The sequence below is a fragment of the Lacerta agilis genome, chromosome 5, assembly GCF_009819535.1.
Source record: "Lacerta agilis isolate rLacAgi1 chromosome 5, rLacAgi1.pri, whole genome shotgun sequence".
NCBI classification, from domain to species: domain Eukaryota; kingdom Metazoa; phylum Chordata; class Lepidosauria; order Squamata; family Lacertidae; genus Lacerta; species Lacerta agilis.
The window spans coordinates 5,583,472-5,600,401 of NC_046316.1; the positions used below are offsets into that span (position 1 = coordinate 5,583,472).

The 16,930-nt window shown below is 44.5% G+C and overlaps 1 non-coding gene across 1 annotated transcript; it reads left to right on the plus strand.

The window, feature by feature from the left end:
• Positions 1–15,439: 15,439 nt before the first annotated feature.
• LOC117047705 lies at positions 15,440–15,546 on the plus strand. Its single transcript, XR_004426754.1, has one exon. It is a non-coding gene; the product is annotated as a U6 spliceosomal RNA (small nuclear RNA).
• The last annotated feature ends 1,384 nt before the right edge of the window (positions 15,547–16,930 follow it).

Here is a 16,930-nt window from a genome sequence, read left to right on the forward strand (position 1 = left end):
ATTTAGGAGGACTTCCAGGACCGTAATAAAGAGTAAAGGGGAGATAGGGCACCCTTGTCTTGTTCCCTTCTCGACTTCAAACTCCTCCGATATCACACTGTTTACTATTACTTTGGCTCTTTGTTCTGTGTAGATGGCCTTAATGCCATTCAAGAATTTTTCTCCAACTCCCATCTTTTCCAAGTTCTTTTTCATAAATGACCAAGATACTTTATCAAATGCTTTCTCTGCATCCACAAATAGTAGTGCCGCATCTATGTTTATGTCTCTCTCCAGTTTTTCTAAAATGTCCACAATAATTCTCGTATTATTGCTAATTTGTCTTCCTGGCAAGAAACCTGCTTGGTCTCTATGTATATAATCTTTCAACACTCTTTTCAACCTTGTAGCCAAAACATTTGCGAAGATTTTATAATCCACGTTCAAAAGGGATATTGGACGATAGTTTTTCATTTGAGTCTTATCAGTATCTGGTTTTGGAATCAGTGTGATAAAGGCTTCTTTCCACGTCTCTGGTGCCCTATCTCCTTCTAGTATTTTGTTGCAAGTTTCTCTTAACGGCTGCGATAGCCAATCTTTCAATGTCTTATAATATTTTGCTGTTAATCCATCCGGTCCTGGGGCCTTCCCTAGTTGCATATTGTTTATTGCATCTTCTATCTCTTGTGTCGATATTGGGTGGTTGAGAATAACTAGTTTTTCCTCTGGGACTTTTTGCAGTCCATTCTTTTCCAGAAATCGGTCTATCTCTGCTTCATCTGTCTTCTCCTCCTTGTACAGTTGCTTGTAGAATCTTTGAAAACACCATCTGATTTCCTCCGGTTTCTCCACATTTTTTCCATTTACTACCAAGTTAGTGATGACATTTGCCTTTTGTCTTTTCTTTAATTGCCAAGCTAGTAGTTTTCCACACTTATTGGCAGATTCGAATGTTCTTTGTTTCATCATTTTCACTTTCCATTCAATATCCTGATTCATTATATTCGCATATTGGGATTGCAAGTATTTAATTTCTTTTTGAATTTTAACACATCTGGGGTGTCCTCTTAATTCTTTTTCCTTTTCTTTGATTAATTTCAACAGTCTCTCCATTTCTGCATTTTGTTGTTTCTTCTTTTTTGCTTTTTCACTAATGAGGAATCCTCTCATTACCGCTTTACTTGCATCCCAGGCAATTCTTTTCTCCACTTCGGAACTCCAATTTATTTGAAAATATTCTTTCATCTTTTTCGCCGCTCTTTCTACTAGCTTGGTGTCTCTCATCAAAGCGTCATCCATTCTCCATCTAAAAGAATCCTTGGAAATCATTTTTAAATTTAACTGTACCGGATTGTGGTCTGAGAGCGTTTTGGGACCAATTTCTGCCTTTTGTATTTTGGGAGCCAATTCATTCGAGATCCAGATGTAATCTATCCTCGACCATGACTGCTGAGATTCACTGAAATAAGTTGCCTCTGTATCTGTAGGATTTTTTAATCTCCAAGAGTCCACCAAATTCAAATTATCCACCATTTCAAAAAAAGTCTTTGGGAGTTTCCCATCATTCGTTAATTTAGTTCTTTGAGATCTGTCCATTAATGTGGAAACTGCACCATTAAAATCTCCAAGGCAAACTACCTTAAGGTCCAAATAATCCAACAGCAAGTCATGTATTTTTTTGTAAAAAATCGACTTTCCATCATTTGGTGCATAAAGTCCCAGAATTAAAAATTTTTCGCCTTGTACATTAATTTCAATTGCGATGTATCTCCCTTCTTCATCTTTAAAAAGCTGTCTTGGGCTATATTTCTCCTTTGCATATATCACTACTCCTCTCTTCTTGACCTTATCCGATGATATAAACTCTTGGCCTAATTTTTTGTTCTGTAGTAATCTTCTATGACGTCGGGCTATGTGGGTTTCCTGTAAACATATTATATCCAAATTCTTCTTTTCTATGCTGTAAAACACTCTGCGTCTCTTTGGTCTCTGATTCAATCCCCGGACATTCCAAGTCATTAACTTGAGCGCCATTTTCCTTTCTTTATTCTTCTCCTCCAGTTGCTTCTCCTTTCTTGTCTTTCTCTGGATCCTGACTTGGTCCTGGTAGTCCCGGCGGTGGTGGAAATACTTCTGGAAACCTGTAAAGCTGTGCTGGATCAAGTGGTGTGCCTTTAAATTGTTCCAGATGCTTATCCAAAAACTTTTGCTTTTCCGCCAAGGACCTTATTCTTATCTTTTTCCCTTCAAACGTAAATGCAAGACCTTCTGGAAATTCCCAACTGAAGGAGATTTTTCTTCTTCTTAGCTCAGTCACCAGGTCGTTGTAAGGAACTCTTTTGTCCAGGAAAAATCTGGGGATGTCCTTATAAAAAATTACTTTATTCTGCTGTACCACCAGGTTGTTTCTGTAATGTAAGTCCAGAAAGAAGTCCCTATCGTGTCGATCGTGTAACACAATCAAACAGTCACTGACTGTTTTATTGCTTTTCTTTCCTCTGGAACCTCTTGGTCCAAATCTGAAGGCCTTCACTATGCGCGCTGAGACGTTTACCTCTTCTAACTCCCAGTATGTTGAAAATTGCTCCACAATATAAGCTTTTAGGTCTTCCCCTTCCAGTTCTGGAAGACCCCTTAGACGGATGTTTCCCTCTCTCTGATGGAGTTGCAGAAAAGCAAGAGACTCTTCAACAGTTCTCTGTCGTGTTCCAATGTTCTCTATCTGCTCCAAATCTAAGTTGTCCAATTTTTCCTCCACCTTTTTTATTTTTTCTCTGACCACTTTAATTTCCTCAGAGTCCTTTTTCAGAATGGTCACCTCCTGCCCAATTTTATTAATTTCTTCTCTGTTCTTCCTTACGTTCTCCTCAATTTGCCCAATTGATTTTTCCAGGGTTTGCGTGGAATTTTTAATATCAGCTTTAATATCAACTTGGAGTTTTTCTATTGCAGAGTTCACTGTTGTATTTCCTAATGAAACTGAATCTTGTGTTTGCTTCAACCCTTCAGTCACACTTTTCAATCCTGCTGCAATTTCTGCCACACTAGCAACCAATTTCTCCATTTGTTCCTGAAGAGTTAGGGAGACAGAGCCTCTTTTTTGTGCAGAGCTAGAGCCAGCTGTTTTAGATCTAGTGTCCATCTCCTGTGGGCTCTGCAATTGTAATCTCAAGGTCACTCCAGTTGCTGTGGTAACAATCTCAGACATTCACAGCAGAAGACCAACAGTCCCAAAAGTAAACACCAGGTGGCCAGCAGCTCAGTTCTGAGAACAAAGAGCCTGCTGAGCCAGGAGCCCACACCAGTCCCAAAAATCCAACTTTTAGGCAAAGAGTTCAAATTTTCCAAAGTAGTAAATTCCTTGGAGCCAAGAAGGATTTATTTTAAATAGCCCAAGCCAGTAACAGTTTCTGACTTGCAGTGTTACCACCAAGTCCGTGAAGTAGCTTGTATCTGGTTACAAAGAAGTCAAAATGTCTCCACTGGTAAACAGTCACTGAAACACCAACAAAGAAAAAATGGCAACAATATATTGCAGCCCGCTACTGACCCGGAATCCTAATCCAGAGGGCGAGGGGCGTCTTCTTTTGCCATATCAACTGTTTTTAAGTCTTTAAACATCCTTTAAACAACTTTTAATCAACTTTTAAAAAGTTTGGCAGAGTTCGCAAAACTTTCCCGTTAGTCGCGGCTTTGATCTTTTAGCGCTACCAAGCTCGCGCAAACAGTTCAAAGGGAACAGGCTTCCTTTTAAAGTTTCCTCTGCAAGCAGTGTTCTCCAAACTTGTCAAACAGTCCAAAACTTTTACTTACAGAGTTTCTTTGGAAGTTTCTATGTCGGAAGTGCTGGGTGCTCGAGTCTGGCGGGATCGCTGCTTTGATCCTCCGAAGGCAGTCGCTTCTTCAGTCCCGTGCCGGAGCTTCGCTCGCCTGATTTTCCCCCTTACGAGGGTCGATCAGGAGCGGAGACGGCACGTCTGGGACCCACGAAGCTGGCAGTCCACGGGACGCTCTTCCCGTGGCTTTAAGGGACCCGTGGCGCAGGCACGGTAATCCCTATAGCCTACCGGAGGACGGAGCCGTCGGACTCCCGTCCGCCATTGACCGGCACCAAACCGGAAGTATTTTGAAGTTCTCCTGATAGTATTGCTTTATGACATTGGGAAAGAGCCCCGCGCTTTACCTTCTGGTTGAACTGCCTCATTTTTACAAGCCTAACTGAATTTAGTAATTAAGAAAGGTGTCTGCCCTAGCGACCAAGTCTGTTTCTTTATCAACATCAAGTAATTCAAAGCTACTCTTTCACTTTGAGAAGAACATGAAGCGGTTCACCAGTGCTATTTACCTCCTAACCTTTGGTGTTGTTCCCCAAATAGAGTTTCTACGAACACTTTGCCCAAATGAAATTCAAAATGTATTTGGGGTTTCCTTTTCATGGGAAACTGGTGGGGCACATTGAAGGAAATGATTTTTTTTGGTGAGATTAGCAAAATCCCTTAAAGGATCTTGGACATCTCTAGCTAATCACCTGATTCATCCTATAAAAAAGGTGAATGCTATTCTAGGCTGCACCAACAGAAGTCTAGTGTCCTAGAAGTCATAAAAGGTAAAGGGACCCCTGACCATCAGGTCCAGTCATGTCCGACTCTGGGGTTGCGGCGCCCATCTTGCTCTACAGGCCGAGGGAGCCGGCGTTTGTCCGCAGACAGCTTCCGGGTCATGTGGCCAGCATGACAAAGCCGCTTCTGGTGAACCAGAGCAGCGCACGGAAACGCCATTTACCTTCCCGCCAGAGCGGTCCCTATTTATCTACTTGCACTTTGACATGCTTTCGAACTGCTAGGTGGGCAGGAGCTGGGACCGATCAACGGGAGCTCACCCCGTGGCAGGGATTCGAGCTGCCAACCTTCTGATCAGCAAGCCCTAGGCTCTGTGGTTTAACCCACAGCGCCACCTGGTCCCTCCTAGAAGTCATAGTCCCACTCTATTCTGCCTTGGACAGACCACACCTGGAATACTGTGTCCAGTTCTGGGCACCACAATTTAAGAAGTATGTTGACAAGCTGGAAGGTGTACAGAGGAGGGCAACCAAGATGATGAAGCGTCTAGAAATGAAAGCTTACAAGGAATTGTTGAAGGAGCTGGGTTTTGATTAGCCTGGGAAAGAGGAAACTGAGAGGAGATATGATAGCCATCTTCAAATATCCCAAGGGCTGTCACATGGAAGAAGGAGCAAGCTTGTTTTCTTCTCCTCTGGAGGGTAGGACTTGAAGCAATGGCTTCAAGTGACAAGTAATAGGATTCTGACTAAACATCAGGAAGAACTTTCTGATAGTGAGAGTTGTTCGACAGTGGGAGAGTCTCTCTGGGTTAGTTGGGAACTCTCCTTCTTTGGATGTTTTTAAGCAGAGTTTGGATGGCCACTTGTCATGGACGCTTTAGTAGAGATTCCTGCATTGCAGGGGGTTGGACTAGTTGACCCTCGGGCAGGGGTGGAGGAAGCCTCTGGGCTGCCCAGGGCAGCAAACACCGTGCGGAGGCACCCCCCTGGGGGTGGGGTGTCCTGACGCGTGTGTCGTGACGGACTGTGCATGCGAGTGAGCCGCTGAGCAAGCGGTGGCTCATGGGGCTGCCCCGTCCATGCTGCTTTACAGACGGCTAGGGCAGCCCCACGAACCGCCGCTCGCTCAGTGGCTCGCTCAGTCGCCGCAGGAGACTCGGATGGACTGCGCATGCCTAGAATGTGCAGTCCATCCAGGCCGGTGCTGTTGTTCCTGCGGCGACTGAGGGAGCCGCCGAGTGAGCGGCGGCTCGTGGGGCTGCCCCGGCTATCTGTAAAGCAGCACGGACAGGGTGCCGGGTGGAGGGGCTCAGCTTGGGGAGTGGTGAGAGGGGCCGCTGAGTGTCACCCTCCTCTCCTGGAACACGGGGTGCCCTGCCCCCATCGCCCCTCCCTTGCTACGCCACTGCCCTCAGGTCCCTTCCAACTCTACGATTCTAAGATTCTACAGGGGGGGAAATCAAGCAAACGTGCGGAGATCCCCTTCGCATAGAACACCTGATAAATGTTTAGAAGAGGCAAAAAGAACAATGAATGTGGTTGTAAGAATAGTAGCCTAAAACATCTCAGTGTGTATTACAAAAGGGAAGATGGATTTCACAAAACCTCATCAGGATAATTATAAGAAAGCAGCATTAGTCGTGACACAGTCTCACGGAGATGGTTTCAGCACAGCCTGGTGCTTTGAAGAACATGCGCCACAAAAACAAGAGGGAGAAAAACTGGTCCTCCAGGGATTGCTAAAGTCCAGCCCCCCACCAGTGGGGTGAGCAGGACTCTTTCCTTTTAAATGTGTTTTTGGGTGAGTATTTGAGATTTTGTTTGTTTTTATTATTTCTGTTTCTATTGTGTGAGTTGCTTTGGGCCACCTGAGTGCCAAAAATGTGAAGTAACAATAAAAGCAAAACCGCAAGAAACACCTTGCATGCAAAGGCATGTAGCAGGAGCTTGGAGGGGGGGTTAACAACATCCTCTGGGGGGGTCACTTTGCTTTTTCTCTCTCTAAGGGCTCAGAGTTCAGGAACATACCCTTGGAGGCTAATTTGTGCGCTACAGGTGAGTTTAGAATTTAACCCAGGCTTCCTCAACCTCGGCCCTCCAGATGTTTTAGGCCTACAACTCCCATGATCCCTAGCTAGCAGGACCAGTGGTCAGGGATGATGGGAATTGTAGTCTCAAAACATCTGGAGGGCCGAGGTTGAGGAAGCCTGATTTCAGCAGTCATTCACTTGAGCAAGCTGTTTTGAGGCCAGCGCAAGCTTATGAAAGATTGTGATCATATGTACAATTATTTCAAGGGAACAGAGAACTCGGTTAACACTTAGCTGAGCTGGTATGATTGTCATGTTAATAACCTCATCAGTCTGCAGGGGCAATACTAATTGTTTGCCATTAACTCCCATGAGCACAATGCGATCATTACATACTAATTTTTCAACATCTGGAAAAGAACTTTATAGCACATCAGCTCCTGATCATTCATTCCATTGATTCACCTTGGTTTGTACATAAACAATGCAAGCCCCATTGGGGAGTGTTGTTAAGGCCGTATCTTTAAAACAGACACGGGGGCCCTGGCAGAATGGCTAATTCTAGATCTGAAAGGAATAAAACTTCCATTCAAAAAAGTAAAGCTGTTTCTTCCTGGAGGATTTTGGAATACAAGATAACAGGCAAGGGTGGCTGAGGTAGTTTATTTATATATTCACACACTGTCCAGAGTCTCTTTGTATCTTGTCCCCCTAGCAATAGCCAATGCCAGGGATTTTTCAAGAAGCAAAATTCATTTTCAGGAACATTTATGCTTGTGCATCCATTTATCAGATCCGTGTATGCTCCTTTCACAGACAGGGTGGCATGGCTCTTTTCCATGGCTGCTTGACTAGAGAACAGCAGCAGGAGTCCATGGGGCCAAATGCAGCTCTTTGAGCAGTAGCAGCTCTGCACCCTCCATCACCGCCAATCAGGGGACATGAAATGTATCCAGAGGAAGAGCTGGCAATCCATTGTGATTGATGATGAAGAAGAAGAATAGTTTGGATTTGATATACCGCTTTATTACTACCCTAAGGAGTCTCAAAGCGGCTAACAATCTCCTTTTCCCTTCCTCCCCCACAACAAACACTCTGTGAGGTGAGTGAGGCTGAGAGACTTCAGAGAAGTGTGACTAGCCCAAGGTCACCCAGCAGCTGCATGTGGAGGAGCGGAGACCAGGGGCGGAGCCTGGGGGTGACACTCGGAGCAGCGCCCCGCCCTCGTGACCGGCGCTGCCGGCGCACGGCAAGTTTTAAGGCTGCAGCGCTGCAGCCTTAAAACTTGCCCTGCCGCCGCACGGAAGGGGTGCCGGCCGCTCACACCCGCCATCTTGGGTGGACATGCGCAGTCCACCCAAGATGGTGGATGCGAGTGGCAGGCACCCCTTCCGACTCTGCGGTGGCAGCTGCAGCCTTAAAAGTTGCTGCACGGCCGGAAGGCGTGCCGGCTGCTCGCGCGTGCCATCTTGGGTGGACTGCGCATACGCAGTCCCCTGCGATGCTGTGCACGCGTGCCGTGATGTCACGATGCAGGCGTGCTAGGGAACAGCGCCCCACTCCCAGGGGGTGCCCCCACTTTGCCACCCCGGACGGCAAAGCAGCTCCCTACGCCCCTGGCGGAGACGCGAACCCGGTTCACCAGATTACGAGTCCACTGCTCTTAACCACTACACCACACTGGCTCACAATCAAACTTTATCAAAGTACCTGTTCCATAAAGCTAGGTTTTCTATGCCTGATACAAGCATGTTCAGATAGGCTGGTCCCAGTCCAGGGTTCTTGATCTCACACTGTTCTCAAGAGTAGGTTTCCAAGAGGATAAGAAGGACACAGCATTTAACCTTACTCTTTATTCCCATGGCACACTGCTACTTGTAAAGCTTGGAACACATTATTAAAGCCAGTGGCAGCCTCCTTGCACAGGCCAAATGACTTGGCCATACAATAAGACCAGCTGTTTCCTTGGGATTTCTGTCTCTGCATGCGACATTCTACAACAGTCTGTTTACCTAACACTCACCACTGTATGATTGTTCTCAGATATATTGCTGTCTGGCATCTGCTTTTTAATCTCTCCTTTTTTTTAATCTTCCAGGTGTATATTTAAGGGTCACAGTGACTACTAATCTGCTGTCCAGTTCTCAGGGAAAATGACCACAACCTTCAGTAAATTGGAAAGTACTTTAAGTTAGTGCACAGGAAATTTCCTTCATTAAAACGTGACTCGTTTTATTGGAACACAGAGGGCGATTTAGATTGTGGGGTGGGAAGCAAATAATAGCAAATGTGTTGTGGTCAAGACATGTGGAAGCAGGTGGTTTATAGGGTTTTTTAAACTATTACACAACTGCCTTGAGGAGAACGCCTGGGCCTGGCAGCCAGATGCAACACCCATGTTCAGAGGCAATATATCTTTGATCACCAAGGGCTAGGCCAGGCAACAACCATTTTCTTGTGCTTCCTGACCGAAATTGGGTTGGCCACTGTCAGGGACAGAATGATGGGCTAAACAGGTTCTTGGTTTGGTTGTCCACAGGGAGTTCTTACCTTCAGATAAAGGTAAAGGTAAAGGGACCCCTGACCATCAGGTCCAGTCGTGTCCGACTGTGGGATTGCGGTGCTCATCTCGCATTACTGGCCGAGGGAGCTGGCGTTTGTCTGCAGACAGCTTCCGGGTCATGTGACCAGCATGACAAAGCCGCTTCTGGCTAACCAGAGCAGCGCACGGAAACGCCGTTTACCTTCCCGCTGGAGCGGTCCCTATTTATCTACTTGCACTTTGACGTGCTTTCGAACTGCTAGGTGGGCAGGAGCTAGGACCGAGCAACGGGAGCTCACCCGGTGGCAGGGATTCGAATCACCAACCTTCTGATCAGCAAGCCCTAGGCTCTGTGGTTTAACCCACAGCACCACCTGGGTCCCTTACCTTCAGATACTTAGAAAGAAAATACTTGGGCTTTGTGTAATTTTCTTTCTAAGTATCTGAAGGTACTTAGAAAGAAAATTACACAAAGCCCAAGTATTTTGATATTTGAAGCTGGCAAAAATCAGGGGCACCTCACATTTCCAGTTAACATGAGTACCCAGCATTGGCTCCTGAGGTATGACTTAAATAAAATACTGGGGGGGGGGTAGGTAAGCCCCACCCTTGGCCCCAGGAGTTGGCCTCTATGGTTCTGCATGTTGGCTCCTGTCCATAAAGTCTTGGCTGCTCAGTGCTGTGTGGGAAAGAGGTTTGACCTTCAGCTGCAAGGCTCACTTAGCCCCATAGGAGTTAATGGTGGTCATAATGGAAGACAATGGAAAGGTATAATTAGAAATGTTGCTGGTTGATGGCTAAGCATATTGTGCTGCTCCTGGAACCCAGGTGTCTGAGGTAAATATTGTTTCTATTTACAGGTGAAACTCGAAAAATTAGAATATCGTGGAAAGGTTCATTTATTTCAGTAATTCAACTTAAAAGGTGAAACTAATATATGAGATAGACTCATGACATGCAAAGCGAGATATGTCAAGACTTTATTTGTTATAATTGTGATGATTATGGCGTACAGCTGATGAGAACCCCAAATTAACAATTTCAACTTTGGGGTTTTCATCAGCTGTGCGCCATAATCATCACAATTATAACAAGCAAAGGCATGACATATCTCGCTTTGCATGTCATGAGTCTATCTCATATATTAAACTCCAGTAGCTAATGAAAACAATTGCTTACATAAATGGACTTTTCCACAATATTCTAATTTTTCGAGTTTCACCTGTAGATCTGTCTGCACCTTGCTCAACAGCAAGGGAAGAAAGTGGCTGCAGCCCTACGGACAGCTCCCAGTGAACTCTATATTTTCAGCACTCAAGTAACCATTGGGAATGTGTCTTATCTTGCAATAACAGCAGACCGGTCACTTTTCCCCCAATCATACAACAAAAGAAATGCTATTGGGTGACAGAGAAAAGGCGGAACGAAACACCTACTTTGTCGGTGTCGTCACCCAAAAGGAAAGTGATGATGATTCTGGTGATGACAGAATAAATGATGTAAGGAGGGAGTTGCAGCCCAGGATAGGAAAAGAAGTAGTAAGGGAACACCTAGCTAGTGTGGTGTAGTGTGGTGTAGAGCCAGTGTGGTGTAGTGGTTAAGAGAGGTAGACTCGTAATCTGGGGAACCGGGTTCGTGTCTCCACTCCTCCACATGCAGCTGCTGGGTGACCTTGGGCTAGTCACACTTCTTTGAAGTCTCTCAGCCCCACTCGCCTCACAGAGTGTTTGTTGTGGGGGAGGAAGGGAAAGGAGTATGTTAGCCGCTTTGAGACTCCTTCGGGTAGTGAAAAGCGGGATATCAAATCCAAACTCTTCTTCTTCTTCTTCTTCTTCTTCTTCTTCTTCTTCTTCTTCTTCTTCTTCTTCTCCTCCTCCTCCTCCTCCTCCTCCTCCTCCTCCTCCTCCTCCTCCTCCTCTTCTTCTTCTTCTAATTTGTTGTTGTTCAGTCGTTCAGTCGTGTCCGATTCTTCGTGACCCCATGGACCAGAGCACGCCAGGCATGCCTATCCTTCACTGCCTCTCGCAGATTGGCCAAACTCATGTTAGTAGCTTCGAGAACACTGTCCAACCATCTCATCCTCTGTCGTCCCCTTCTCCTTGTGCCCTCCATCTTTCCCAACATCAGGGTCTTTTCTAGGGAGTCTTCTCTTCTCATGAGGTGGCCAAAGTACTGGAGCCTCAACTTCAGGATCTGTCCTTCCAGTGAACACTCAGGGCTGATTTCTTTAAGGATGGATAAGTTTGATCTTTTTGCAGTCCATGGACTAGCTACTTTAAATGAATTCAAATCTCCAGGGCCTGATGAGCTGCATCCTAGGGTACTAAAGGAGCTTGTGGATGTAATCTCAGAGCCTTTGAGAATTCTTGGAGAAGAGGTGAGGTCCCTACAGACTGGAGGCATCTTCAAAAGGGGGCTGGGGGGGGGAGATACAGGTAACTACTGACCGATGAACTCAACATTGATACCAGGGAAGGTCCTAGAAAAGATAATTCAGCAGTCGGTCTGTGAGCACTTAGAAAAGGATGCTGTGATTACTAAGACCCAGCATGGGTTTCTCAAAAATAAGTCGTGCCAGACCAATCTGATTTCTGTTTTTGATGGAATTACAAACTTGGTGGATCAGGGAAATGCTGTGTATCTTGATTTCAGAAAGGCTTTTGACAACGTCCCCCATGATATTCTCACGAGGGAGCTGGCAAAATGTGGGTTGAATGAGGTAACCGTTAGGTGGATTTGCAGCTGGTTGTCTGACGGAACCCAAGGAGTACTCATTAGTGGTTCCTCATCATCCTGGAAAAAAGTGACAAGTGGAGTGCCACAGAGTTCTATCCTGGGCCTGTTGTTGTTCAACGTCTTTATAAATGACTTGGATGAAGGAATTGAAGGGATGCTCATCACATCTGCAGATGACACCAAACTTGGATGGGTAGATAATGCTGCAGAGGTCAGATTCAGAATTCAAAATGAAGTTAACAGACTGGAGAACTGGGCACAAGCTAACAAATTGAATTTCAATAGGGACAGATGTCAGGTTCTGCACTTAGGCAGGAAGAACCAGATGCACAAATATAGGATGGGGGACACCTGGATTATTAGCAGTAGATGTGAAAAGGATCTAGGGGTCTTGGTGAACCACAAGCTTAACATGAGTCAACAGTGTGATGCAGCAGCAAAAAAGGCTAATGCTATTCTAGGCTGCATCAACAGAAGTATAGTGTCCAGATCAAGGGAAGTAATAGTACCACTGTGATGCCCAGAACTGGAATACTGTGTCCAGTTCTGGGCATCACAGTTCAAGAAGGATACTGACAAGCTGGAACGTGTCCAGAGGAGGGCAACCAAAATGGTCAAAGGCCTGGAAACGATGCCTTATGAGGAACGGTTTAGGGAGCTGGGTATGTTTAGCCTGGAGAAGAGAAGGTTAAGGGGTGATATGATAGCCATGTTCAAATATATAAAAGGATGTCATATAGAGGAGGGAGAAAGGTTGTTTTCTGCTGCTCTAAAGAAGTGGACACGGGGCAATGGATTCAAACTGCAAGAAAGAAGATTCCACCTAAACATTAGGAAGAACTTCCTGACAGTAAGAGCTGTTCGACAGTGGAATTTGCTGCCAAGGAGTGTGGTGGAGTCACACTTAGAATACTCTGTCCAAATCTGGGCACCACAATTTAATAAGGATGTTGACAAGCTGGAACATGTGCCGAGGAGGGCAACCAAGATGATCAAGGGTCTAGAAAGCCTTATGAGGAGTGCATGAAGAAGCTGGGTACGTTTAGCGTGGAAAACGAACAAGTGAGAGGAGATATGATAGCCATCTTCAAATATCTTAAGGGCTGTCACATGGACAAGCAAGCTTGCTTGTTTTCTCCTGCTCTGGAGGGTAGGACTTGAACCAATGTTCAAGAAAGGAGTTTCCGACTAAACATTCAGAAAAACTTTCTGACAGTAAGAGCTGTTTGACAATGAAACAGACTCCCACGAGAGGTGTTGGGCTCTCCTTCCTTGGAGGTTTTTAAGCAGAGGTTGGATGGCCATCTGTCGTGGATGATTTAGCAGAGATTCCTGCATTGCAGGGGTTGGACTAGATGACCCTTGGGGTCCCTCCTAACTCTAAGATTCTGTCGGTAATGTGTGGTTTTATGCTGGAATTCTATGGGTAAAAGACACACAATCAGTAATATCACACACAACTTCATTAACTTAGATATTTATAAACTCAGGTTTCAAAGTGGAACATGGGTAGTTGCTATGGAGATAAGTTGCTTCTCTCTGAACCTTCCTAAGTGTCAGGAATCACTTGTCAGTGCCACTTGGCACAGTGAAATTCATTCATATATATATATATATATATATATATATATATATATATATATATATACACACACACACACACACACACACACACACACACTCCATTTTTTCAGGCAGGACTCAATGTGGTTAATTGGGGGGGATAATAAAAAGCATAGAAAAAAGCAATCATAAAAATTAAACATCACACACACACACACACACAGCTCTCAGGCACTGAGAGCCAGTGTGGTGTAGTGGTTAAGAGTGGTAGACTCGTAATCTGGTGAACCGGGTTCGCGTCTCCTCTCCTCCACATGCAGCTGCTGGGTGACCTTGGGCTAGTCACACTTCTCTGAAGTCTCTCAGCCCCACTCACCTCACAGAGTGTTTGTTGTGGGGGAGGAAGGAAGGGAAAGGAGAATGTTAGCCGCTTGGAGACTCCTTTGGGTAGTGATAAAGCGGGATATCAAATCCAAACCCCTCCTCCTCCTCCTCTTCTTCCATTAATCCAAGTCAATAGTGACTTAGAGCAGGGGTGGTCAGAAGGTAGGTGTGGATCTACTAATCTCTGGTGATTTGCAAAGATCTCTGAGTCCCATTAAAAAAAAAAATTGCAGCAACAGAGAGAGGGAGAGAGGGAGAGAGGGAGAGAGGGAGAGAGAGAGAAGAACGTGTGGAAGAACTGTTGAGCTCTTCTCAGTTCTGATATACAAAACAAATTCCTGAGCTCAAGATTATTCAGGTCTCAGTGATTGTCTTTTGCACCAGGCTCTGGTGCACCAGATCTTCGGGTTCTAGTAAAAAGCAAACACAGACAACTAAAGTCTGTGCAGCCCTGACTTAGAGCACTGCAGGATTTTCTGGCAACGCACCTGCACTTTTACAAAACAGACAGAAAAATGAACAGGTAAGGGTTCCTCATCACTGCTTTCCTATCCAAGGAACGTATTATCTTGTTAAATGGGCTGGAGCGCAACCATAAAGGACACCTCAGACTAAACCAGAGAAAAGAAATTTATTATTAATTATACTGATTTAAGGTTATTTTTCTTAGTTTATATTTAGATATTACTGACCTCTGATATTTGAGATGCCTGTACTATATCTGGTGCAATATATGTTAATTTAAGAAAAGCAATCCTGCACACAGAGAGAAACGGAAGCAATCCTACACTGCACAGAGCGCTCTCTCTCATAATGATCTTTATGAATGAATAAGTGGATGAATGGGTCTTTGAGATTTTGTATATTCATGTCAGTTTGCTTAGGGCAGAAGGCATCCATGTAGCATTCATAAATAGTATTATCCCCAATTATGAAATTAGACTACTGTCCCTTTGTACGTTGCATAACTGCAATAATAAAGAAATAAAGGCTCAGTATCCCCAAACATCATCTAGAATTTATTAGGATTGACTCAGGAATAGGAAACACATTGCAAAACACAGGAAAGGATTTTGATCCAGTTCCTTTAACCAAACATCTGCTTAAGAAATGGGAGAAGCAGGGAATGACCATTACTCACAACTGGTTGCAATGAGTACTGGAAAGCAGTATGGGGGAGGGGGGATTAATTATTATTAATGGACTACTGTCAAAGTGAGAGGAAGATAAAATAGGTCCCTGCTTTGTCCTTGGCCCATTCTAGTTCATCATTTTAATTAATAACTCAAACGAAGGCTTGAAGAGACAGCTGCTTAAATTAGCAAATGATACAAAAACTAGGAAGGGCTGAAACCGCTTCTGAGGTCAGGCTGGGAACCTTAAGTGATGTTGCTGATTCAAAGAATATTAATTAAATAATAATAATGAATGCATTTGTACAGTAACAGTTTCTGGGCATTGGAGAACAAGCTGTTAAGTTCCATACTGAAGTATGGACACCAGAAAAGAGGCGCGCTGTTCAGGAAAAAAAACAGGGTGGGAAGCAGAGACTGCACAAGATGACAAATGGACCACCAGACATCAATATGCTGCTGCTGCAGAAATAGACAATTGTGGGTGGATTCACAAAACTATCTTGATGACGTGCTCGCTTCGGCAGCACATATACTAAAATTGGAACGATACAGAGAAGATTAGCATGGCCCCTGCGCAAGGATGACACGCAAATTCGTGAAGCGTTCCATTTTTTTTTTTAAAGAAACCTGAAGCCTTCTTATTAGGCATCATAGGTACAGACATTGAAAAACAGGACATTAAACTGTTTCAATATGCAGTGACTGCAGCTAGGATTTTGCTAGCACAAAGGTGGAAACAAGAAGAAATACCGACAAAAGAAGACTGGACAGTAAAACTGATGGAATATGCAGAACTGGATAAAATGACAGGAAGAATCCGGGAACAGCGGGACCAGAAATTCATCAAAGACTGGTTAAAGTTTACGAACTATTTGAAAAACAATTTACAGTTGAATATGCTAATAGGACTTCAAGAAGCTTTCTAGTTAATGTGTAGAAATATGATTGTAAGTATGGTAGTTAGAGTATGTATGAGATTTATGATAATGTAAGCAATGGTAGATTAAAGAAGTATAATATTAAGATATAATTCTGAAAGCCATGTGGAAGGTCTGAGGGAAGTCACGGCTATGTTAGCCAAAACTGGAAAATGTATGCAAACGTATATTTTATTTTTTGTAGTAATTTAGTATAAAATAATAAAAAATATTATTATTATTATTATTTTTAAAAAACTATCTTGATGAAATGGATTCCAGCCGAGGAAAGTCTCTGCCTCAGTTTGATCGCTAGAAATTTAGGTGCCATGGGATTCTGATATTATCAAGAGTTCACTGTTTCAGCAAATTTTGGAGCTTTTAAGCAGATGTCGATATTAGTATAGTCGTTGTGGACATGCCCATTCAGCTCATCTTCTTTTCAGGGCCACAAATTCTTATGAAACCCTTGCACCAGGACTATGTATCCACACATTATTCCAGGTAGTCATTAGTGCAGGGGTCAGCAACCTTTTTCACCCGTGGGCCGGTCCACTGTCCCTCAGGCCATGTGGTGGGCCGGACTAGAATCATAGAATCATAGAGTTGGAAGAGACCACAAGGGCCATCCAGTCCAACCCCCTGCCAAGCAGGAAACACCATCAAAGCATTCCTGACAGATGGCTGTCAAGCCTCCGCTTAAAGACCTCCAAAGAAGGAGACTCCACCACACTCCTTGGTAGCAAATTCCACTGCCGAACAGCTCTCACTGTCATGAAGTTCTTCCTAATGTTTAGGTGGAATCTTCTTTCTTGTAGTTTGAATCCATTGCCCCGTGTCCGCTTCTTTGGAGCAGCAGAAAACAACCTTTCACCCTCCTCTATATGACATCCTTTTATATATTTGAACATGGCTATCATATCACCCGTTAGCCTTCTCTTCTCCAGGCTAAACATACCCAGCTCCCTAAGCCGTTCCTCATAAGGCATCATTTCCAGGCCTTTGACCATTTTGGTTGCCCTCTTCTGGACACGTTCCAGCTTGTCAGTATCCTTCTTGAACTGTGGTGCCCAAAACCGGAC